Source organism: Piliocolobus tephrosceles, chromosome 8 (genome assembly GCF_002776525.5).
Source record: "Piliocolobus tephrosceles isolate RC106 chromosome 8, ASM277652v3, whole genome shotgun sequence".
In the NCBI taxonomy this organism is placed as follows: domain Eukaryota; kingdom Metazoa; phylum Chordata; class Mammalia; order Primates; family Cercopithecidae; genus Piliocolobus; species Piliocolobus tephrosceles.
The window spans coordinates 69,759,735-69,769,533 of record NC_045441.1 but is presented as its reverse complement, the minus strand read 5'-3'; the positions used below and the strand labels follow the sequence as shown (position 1 = coordinate 69,769,533).

General features: G+C 40.9%; 1 protein-coding gene across 1 annotated transcript in view; it reads right to left on the bottom strand.

Annotated features, from left to right (window-relative positions):
- The window catches only part of THSD7A (thrombospondin type 1 domain containing 7A), a 492,664-nt gene that overhangs the window by 7,257 nt on the left and 475,608 nt on the right, over positions 1-9,799 (bottom strand). The window lies entirely within an intron of this gene.

The following is a 9,799-nucleotide window of genomic DNA, read 5'->3' as shown; positions in this document are numbered from 1 at the left end:
AAAAAAAAAAAAAAAAAAAAAAAAAAAAAAAAAAAAAAAGTATTGTAAATATACAGCCAGGTATAGAGAATAACTATACATATCTATCTATATAGTTACATATATATAGATATCTATATACAGTTATATATAACTATATACAGTTATATATAAAATCGCATGATGGAAGATATATATAGTTATATATGTATACAGTTATATAGTTATGTATGTATGCAGTTATATAGTTATGTATGTATGCAGTTATATATATATATACATATCTTCCATCATGTAATTTGTATATATATATAACTATATATATATATCTTCCATCATGCATAACTGTATACAGTTATATATAGTTACATAAATATATATCTTCCATCATGCAATTTTGTCAAATATTATTTATCCATATTTGCTTCAGTTTTCATTAGCTTGTTGATGAACAAAACATGAGATGTAATTGTATTCTTCTCTGTTCTGATCACCCTCCCTGTCTGTCCATCTAGACATACTATTCTGAAGATATATGACTTTCTTTGCCATGCTTTTAATTTTTTCACTATACACACATATACTAATTACTATATACAGAAATGATGTATTACTTTCATGCAGTCATACATTTTAAAAATGTATCCTATTCTGTGTAGCATTCTGAAACTTAGTCAATGTTACAGGTGAAAGATTTCTAAGTGATTTTAAAAAATGTAGTACAGTCACTTTATTTTAACCGCTACATAGAATTCCATTGTACTAAATAACACAGTTTATTTAGCTATTTTTCTATTAGGTTATTTTTAGTTTTGTTATTCAAACAATGCCCTGAAGGTCAATCTTGTGCAAATGACCTGGTGCTTCTTTAAGTTGCATATCTAGAAGGGAAATTTCTTGGTATAATTGTACGGATAGCTGAAACTTTATTAAATATTGCTCATTTTTTTCCTGCAAAAGGTGACAATTTAAAAATCCACCAGCAGTACATAAAGATTGTCATTGCTCTAAACACTCATGAAAATTTATAATTGCCAGATTTTAATTTTTTCTGGTTAGTCTTTTGGGTATGGAAAGTTACCTTGTCATTTTAAGTTAAAGTTCCTTGATTACTAAAGTTATTGAACAGTAAAAAAAAATGTTTTGGGACATTTGGATTTCCTGTTATGCAAGCTGCTTATTTAAACCTTTGGCCTTTTCCCCCCTACTACTGACATTTATGTTTTTTCTCATTGAATTGTAGAGATTCTTCATTCTGGAACAGTGATTCTCAAAGTGCGGTTCAGAGACCCTGGGAGACATTGACATTCTTTCAGAGTGTGAGTGAGGATTTCCCCTTTGCAACTACAATCTGTGTATGGTTGGATCTTCTTTACATATGTAAACTAAACTAAGACTGCAATAACTTGAATGCAGAAGCAGATAAGAGAATCCAGGTGTCTTCCTTAAGTTAGACTTTATAAGAGATTTACAAAAATTCAAACAAGACCACTCTTGTCATTAAAGTTATTTTCCATTTGTTATGGTGAACTTATTTTGCAGGATATTTGTTATTTATGGTAACATACAATTTTGTTTTTTGATTTTAAATAAATAAATATTATAAGTTTTCTATTTTTAAAATTATACGTGTCAGAAAAGAAAAGTTCTTTCAGATCCTCAACAATTTTTAGACTATTAACTTGTTTTAGATCAAAAACTTTTAGATTTGCTAGTCTATACATGAATCCTTTGAAATTAATTCACTTCATAAGTATATTTTTCAAGTTTGTGGTTTGTCCTGTAACCTCGTTATGATCTATAAACAAAGTTTATAGATCTACTGTGTAGAAGTTTAAAATTTTAATTTAAAGACATTTAAAATCTTTTCCACTTTTGTTTGCACTTTTTGGCGTCATATTTATTCCCTCTGGGATGAAGCTTTCAGAGGAAGGAACAGGCAGCAATCTTTACTGTTCTGCAGCCTCTGCTGGTGATATCCAGGCAAACAGGGTTGGGAGTGGACCTCCAGAAAACTCCAGCAGACATGCAGCAGAGGAGCCTGACTGTTAGAAGGAAAACTAACAAACAGAAAGGAATAGCATTAACATCCATATAGAAGGATGTCCACTCAGAGACCTCATCCGAAGGTCACCAACATCAAAGAGCAAAGGTAGATAAATCCATGAAGATGAGGAAAAACCAGTGCAAAAAGTCTGAAAATCCAAAAACCAGAATGCCTCTTCTCCTCCAAAGGATCACAACTCCTCACCAGCAGGGGAACAAAACTGGATGGAGAATGAGTTTGAGAAATTGACAGAAGTAGGCTTCAGAAGGTGGGTAATAACAAACTCCTCTGAGCTAAAGGAGCATGTTCTAACCAAATACAAGGAAGCTAAGAACCTTGAAAAAAGGTTAGATGAATTGCTAACTAGAATAACCAGTTTAGAGAACAACATAAATGACCTGATGGAGCGGAAGAACAGCTCAAAAATTTCGTGAAGCATACACATCTATCAATAACCAGATCGATCAAGCAGAAGAAAGGATATCAGAGATTGAAGATCAACTTAATGAAATAAAGCAAGATGACAAGATTAGAGAAAAAAGAATAAAAAGGAACAAACAAAGCCTTCAAGAAATATGGGACTATGTGAAAAGACCAAATCTACCTTTGATTGGTGTACCCGAAAGTAATGCAAAGAATGGAACCAAGTTGGAAAACACTCTTCAGGATATTATCCAGGAGAACTTCCCCAACCTAGCAAGACAGGTCAACATTCAAATTCAAGAAATACAGAGAACACCACAAAGATACTCCTTGAGCAGGGCAACCCCAAGACACATAATCATCAGATTCACAAAGGTTGAAATGAAGGAAAAAATGTTAAAGGCAGCCAGAGAGAAAGGTCCAGGTTACTCACAAAGGGAAGTCCATCAGACTAACAGTGGGTCCCTCTGTAGAAATTCTACAAGCCAGAAGAGAGCAGGGTCCAGTATTCAACATTCTTAAAGATTTTCAATCCAGAATTTCATATCCAGCCAAACTAAGCTACATAAGTGAAGTGAAGGAGAAATAAAATCCTTTACAGACAAGCAAATGCTGAGAGATTTTGTCCCCACCAGGCCTGCCTTACAGGAGCTCCTAAAGGGCACACTCAATATCGAAAGAAAAAACCGGTACCAGCCACTGCAAACATGCAAGTGATTGGTCAGAGTGGTGGGAGAAACTATAGGAAAAGCAGCACGCCTTCTGAAAGGTCCAAAGGCTCTGCCTAGATTCGGGGGAGAATAGCCAAAGGCAGCTGTTCTCTGACCCTGAGGCAGACGGCAAGGAGTAGGTAGGTACAAGGGAATGTAGGGGAATATCTTGAACAGGCTTATTTACTTGTGTTGACCAGGAACTGATCTTTGATCATCCACACATGTGATGTTCCTTGAACGGGGAACAATATATGTTAATTTCTCACAGATTGTGTTTGCTCCAGGCTTTTGGCATTGTGCCTACAGTGAATGAATGCATGCAGCTCCAGCTTCTCCGGGTGCACTTTGACCCTAGAGCCAGGCAGACCCCTAGCTGCCCTTACACTGCATACCTGTGTCTGAGTACTATTTTTCTGTGTGACAGGCCTGGCAGGTGGTGCCCGTGTGAAGAACACTGCAATGGATCGTGATGGAACCCTCAAAAACGAAAGTGAAGTGACTGTGCTGTAAGTCATTGGTGCCTGCTCTGGATTTCCAAGTTCGAGGGGATTTTCAAGCTAGGGTTTCATCATGGGAAACCCAGTTATCAGCTCAAGAGTAATAGTCTATAAAAATATTGAAATAGCTGCTTAAAGCTAGCAGAGCCTCAGTTTCAGAGGCTGAATTAAGGGACCTAATGCAAATTGTTGTTTTCTATAACCGATAGTTCCTAGAAGGATGCACACTAGACCCAGAGCTCTGGGAAGAAATGTTAAATGACATCATGTACAAGGGCAGTGGGTCCCAGTAACATCTTTAACGTTATGGGCCTTAGTTAGGGCTGCTTTGGGCCCCGCTCTACACAGAAGAGCCTAAAAAGGGAATGGAAGAAAAACCATTGTCTACCTTACTGCCTCCTCTTCCTCCCTCAGCCCTGTTGTTACTGGGTAAAGGTGCCACAGAGGAGATAGAGGTTTTCCCTGAGCTCTCTCCCCCAATATATTGGAAAAAAGACAAGAGATACACTACAGTTATGGGACCCTGTCTTAGCAGCATTATAAGGGGAGTTCTTGGTCTGCCTGGTGATGTAAGATCTACAAGGCAATCGAGCACATGAACCAATTACTTTCAACACTTATAAGAAAAAGCATTAGAGAAAAGGGAGCCACTAGCCCATTTATGAGAGGATTAATTAAGGCTATAGCAGACTACTTCCATATGACCCGATAGGACCGTCAGTGCTAGGTAAAACAACTTTAGAGGCCAGTCAATACCTCCTCTGGAGGGCGGAATTTGATGAATTATGCGAATAGCAGACCTCTTTCTAGTAATGGCCACTGTTGTTATTCCTTCCTGACACCTGACGTGGCTCTCTCAAAATCCTATTTGGGTAGAACAGTGGCCTTTAAAGGGAAATAAATTACAAAGAGCCCATGAATTAGTTGAGGAACAATTAAGAACTGGCCATATAGAATCATCAAACAGCCCTTGGAATCTGCTCATTTTTGTCACTCCCAAAAAGTCTGGTAAATGGAGACCTTTGCGTGACTTACGTGCGATCAGTGCTAATTTGCAACCGATAGGGTCCCTTCAATAGGGGCTCCCTTCCTCCATGGTGATTCCTCAAGATTGGCTTATAGTCATTATTGACTTGAAAGATTGCTTTTATACTATTCCCCTTGCAGAGCAGGACAGAGAAAAATTTGTGTTTACAATACCAGCTATTAATAATGAAAGGCCAGCTTGCTGATTTCATTGGAAAGTACTTCCTCAAGGAATGCTGAACAGTCCTACCATGTGTCAGTATCATGTAAATCAGGCTTTGCTCCCCAGTAGAAAAGAATTTCCTAATTGCAAGGTCACCTACTATCTGGATGCCATCTTACTGGCAGCCCCAAGGGAGCCAATACTTTTGAGTTTATATGCCTCTGAGTTTATATGCCTCTGTCAAGAGGAATACACAGTTACCAGGTTTAATCATAGCACCTGAAAAGGTACAGATGTCCTTCCCTTGGAAATATCTTGGATACATACTAACTTCCTGCTCAGTAAGACCTCAAGAGGTTAAATTGAATACTAACAATATACATACCTTAAATGATAATCAAAAATTACCGGGTGATAGTGACTGGCTCCGCCCCACCTTGGGCATAATGACTGACAAATTACAGAAGCTGTTTTCTATCCTAAAGGTAATGCAGCCCTGGACACCCCCAGGTATTTAACCCCTACTGCAAAAAGGGAAATTGAGGAAATAGAGCAAGCCATTTCTCAGACCCATGATATTCAGTCCAATTATTTGTGTTTCCTACTAAACATTCCCCAACAGGATTAATAGGACAGATGGCCCCAGAGCTACACTTCCTAGAATGGGTTTTTGCTCACATACTAGGACTAAAACACTATCTCCCTAAGTCCAGCTAGTTAATAAAGTCATCTATGCAGGCTGCAAATGATGCAATCAATTGCAAGGTTATGACCCTTATGTCATAAAAATATCCTTAAGTAAAAAAGAATTTGAAGCAGCCCTGCCCCTATCTCTAGACCTTCAGATAGCACTCTCTGATTATGCAGGCCATATTGAACATGCCCTTCCCACTGACAAACTACTTCAGTTCTTATCTCATACTCCTGTAGTTATGCCTACAAAGGTAGTTCACTCCCCCATACCTAATGCTTTAACGCTTTTCACTGACGGCTCTGGTAAAAATGGAAAAGCAGCTATCTGCATAACTCCCTCACTCAATCTGGATTTACTAGTACTCAGAGAACTGAGGTTGGAGCCCTAATATTGGCCCTGGAAACCTTTTCTGCTCAGCCCATCAATATTGTTAGTGACTCTGCTTACTTCATTTATTTATTGCAAAACTTTGAAATAGCCTTTATTAAGTGCACTCTTGAGCCCATCCTGTAGGCCCCTTTTCTTTGATTTCAGCAATTCCTGGATCAATGAACACATCCTGTTTTTATCACACATATTCGGACCCACAGCTCACTGTCTTGCCCACTGGCTTATGGCAATGATCAAGCAGATTTGCACATCAAGACATCACTGTTTGACCAAGCCACCCAATCACATCAATTTTTCCACAAAAATTGGAGAAATTTATCCCAACATTTTCAGTTGAGACTAGCTAAACTAATTATCCTGCAATGCCCAGATTGCCAGCTCACAGGCATGTCCCCTCCTTCAACAGGTGTCAACCCTTATCAATTATGACAAACAGCTGATATGCACATCCCTGAATTTGGAAAACTAAGATGTGTACATGTATCCGTTGATACCAATTCCCACCTAATTAGTGCTCATGCTCTTTCTAGAGAGTCCTCCCAATATGTCATTAAACATCTTAACATTTGCATTTATGGGGCAGCCCACAAAGATTAAAACTAATAATGGTCTGCCTTACACCAGTTCCCAATTTCAACAATTTTGTCATACATAGATCATCCAACATTACACAGGTATCCCATATTGAAAGGTGAAGCCAACCGGGCTTCTGGATCAGGTGGGAACTTGGAGAGCTTTTCTGTCTAGCTAAAGGTTTGTAAATGCACTAATCAGCAGGAGGTGGGTAGGGCCAAATAAGGGAAAAAAGCTGGCCACCTGAGCCAGCAGCAGCAACCAGCTTGGGTTCCCTTCCACGCTGTGGAAGCTTTGTTCTTTCGCTCTTCACAATAAATCTTGCTGCTGCTCACTCTTTGGGTCTGTGCTACCTTTATGAGCTGTAACACTCACTGCGAAGGTCTGCAGCTTCACTCCTGAAGTCAGCGAGACCACGAACCCATGGGAGTAATGAACAACTCTGGACACACCACCTTTAAGAGCTGTAATACTCACTGCAAAGGTCTGCAGCTTCACTCTTGAAGCCAGCGAGACCATGAACCCACCAGAAGGAATAAACTCTGGACACATCAGAACATCTGAAGGAATAAACTCCGGACAGACCATCTTTAAGAACTGTAACACTCACTGAGAGGGTCCATGGCTTCAGTCTTGAAGTCAGCAAGACCAAGAACCCACCAGAAGGAATCAATTCTGGACATATTTGGCAACCATGAAGGGACAATCACCAAGTGGTGAGTACCATTGGACCTGTTTTACTGTCCTATTTTTCCTTAGAATTTGGGGGCTAAATACCAGGCACCTGTTGGCCAGTTAAAAGCAACTAGCGCAGCCACTGGACTGAAGACACAGGTGTCAGGCTTTCTGGGAAAGGGCTCTCTAACAACCCCCGACTCTTTGGAGTTGGGAGCGTTGGTTTGCCTGGAACCAGCTTCCACTTTTCCTGTACATCGGGGCTGAGCCAAGGGTCAACAGAGAGGAAAGCCATTCAGCTCCAGGGTCTCGACAAGTTGCATGACCCTGCGGCCATGAACAGAACTCTCAAAGTCATGTCGCCCAAGTGAGACTCGCCCATCTAGCCTATCTATCCTGACCCTTGCCTCCTGGGTCCTAATGCCTGTCAGACAAACTTCCTCTCACCTCTCTTCTCTGAGGCTAGTCCCACTTCTAAAAACCACTCCCTATCTCTGGTGCTTTTCTAGTTTCTCTTATAAGAATGATTTCTAGTATAAACTCCAGGACTCTGTTACCTTCTTTAGGCACCCAGTCTCACCAATCAGAAAGATATAATTTTTGCCCATAGCCCCATCATAGGGGGGGACTATCTGGAGTTTTAGGATCCCTCCTCAGACAAGCAGGCCTAACAAAAGCTATTCCTGAAGCTAGGATATGGGGAGCCTCAGAAATTGTATCCTTCCTATTCAAGTGAGGACAAAATGTGTCACTCTTCCAACCCTGGAGATCCTTTTCTTCCCTCAGGATGTGGCCTTTCACTTCATTTTTGGGGCATAACATCTTTTAGGACATGTGTTAAGTCCCAATACTAACAGGAGAATGCTTAGGACTCTAAGAGGTTTTCGGGAATGTGTTGGTAAGGGCCACTAAATCTGACCTTCCTTGGTCCTCCTTGTGGTCTAGGAGGAAAACTAGTGTTTCTGCTGCTGTGTCGGTGAGCACAACTATTTCCAGTCAGCAGGGTCCAGGGACTGTTGTGGGTTCTTAGGCGGGGGAGAAACAAACCAAAACCATGGGTGGTTTTGTCTTTCAGATGGGAAACACTCAGGCATCAACAAGCTCACTCTTGAAATGCATCCTAAGCCATTGGGACCAATTTGACCTGCAAACCCTGAAAAAGAGGTGGCTTATTTTTTTATGCACTATGGCTTGGCCCCAATATTCTCTCTCTGATGAGGAAAAATGGCCACCTGAAGGAAGTACAAATTACAATACTATCCTGCAGCTTGACCTTTTCTGTGAGAGGGAAGGCAAATGGAGTAAAATACCTTATGTTCAAGCTTTCTATTCATTGAAGAACACACAACTATGCAAAGCTTATAATTTACATCCCACAGGAGGACCTTTCAGCTTACCCCCATATCCTAGCCTCCCTATAGCTCCCCTTCCTATTAATGATAAGCCTCCTCTAATCTCCCCTGCCCAGAAAGAAATAAGCAAAGAAATCTCCAAAGGACCACAAAAACCCCAGGGCTATCAGTTATGTCCCCTTTGAGCTGTAGGGGGAGGGGAATTTGGCCCAACCCAGGGGCATGTCCTCTTCTCCCTCTCTGATTTAAAGTAGATCAAAGCAGACCTGGGGAAGTTTTCAGATAATTCTGATAGGTACATAGATGTCCTACAGGGTCTAGGGCAAACCTTCAATCTCACTTGGAGAGATGTCATGCTATTGTTAGATCAAACCCTGGCTTTTAATGAAAAGAATGCGGCTTTAGCTGCAGTCTGAGAGTTTGAAGATAGAATGACAGCTGAAGAAAGGGACAAATTCTCTACCGCAAGCTGTCCCCTGCATGGATCCCCTCTGGGACCTCGACTCAGATCATGGGGACTGGAGTCATAAACATCTGTTGACTTGTGTTCTAGAAGGACTAAGGAGAATTAGGAAAGAGCCCATGAATTATTCAATGATGTCTACCATAACTCAGGCAAAGAAAGAAAATCCTTCTGCTTTCCTTGAGCAGCTATGAGAGGCCTTAAGAAAATATACTTCCTGGTCACCTGACTCACTAGAGGGCCAATTGATTCTAAAAGATAAGTTAAGTTTATTACCCAATCAATCAGCCACACATATCAGGAGAAAGCTCCAAAAGAAAGCCCTGGTCCCTGAACAAAATCTGGAGGCATTAGTAAACCTGGCAACTTCAGTGTTCTATAATAGGGACCAGGAGGAACAGGCCCAAAAGGAAAAGTGAGATCAGAGAAAGGCTGCAGCCTTAGTCATGGCCCTCAGACAAACAAACCTTGATGGTTCAGAGAGGACAGAAAATGGAGCAGGTCAATCACCTGGTAGGGCTTTTTATCAGTGTGGTTTACAAGGACACTTTAAAAAAGATTGTCCAACAAGAAACAAGCCACCCCCTCGTCCATGTCTGCTATGCTGAGGCAATCACTGGAAGGCATATTAACCAAGAGTGCAATGGTTCTCTGGGCCAGAAGCCCCCAACCAGATGATCCAACAACAGGACTGAGGGTGCCTGAGGCAAGCGCCAGCTCATCTCATCACCCTCACTGAGCCCTGGGTACGTTCAACCATTGAGGACCAGGAAATCGACTTCCTCCTGGCCACTGGCACGGCCT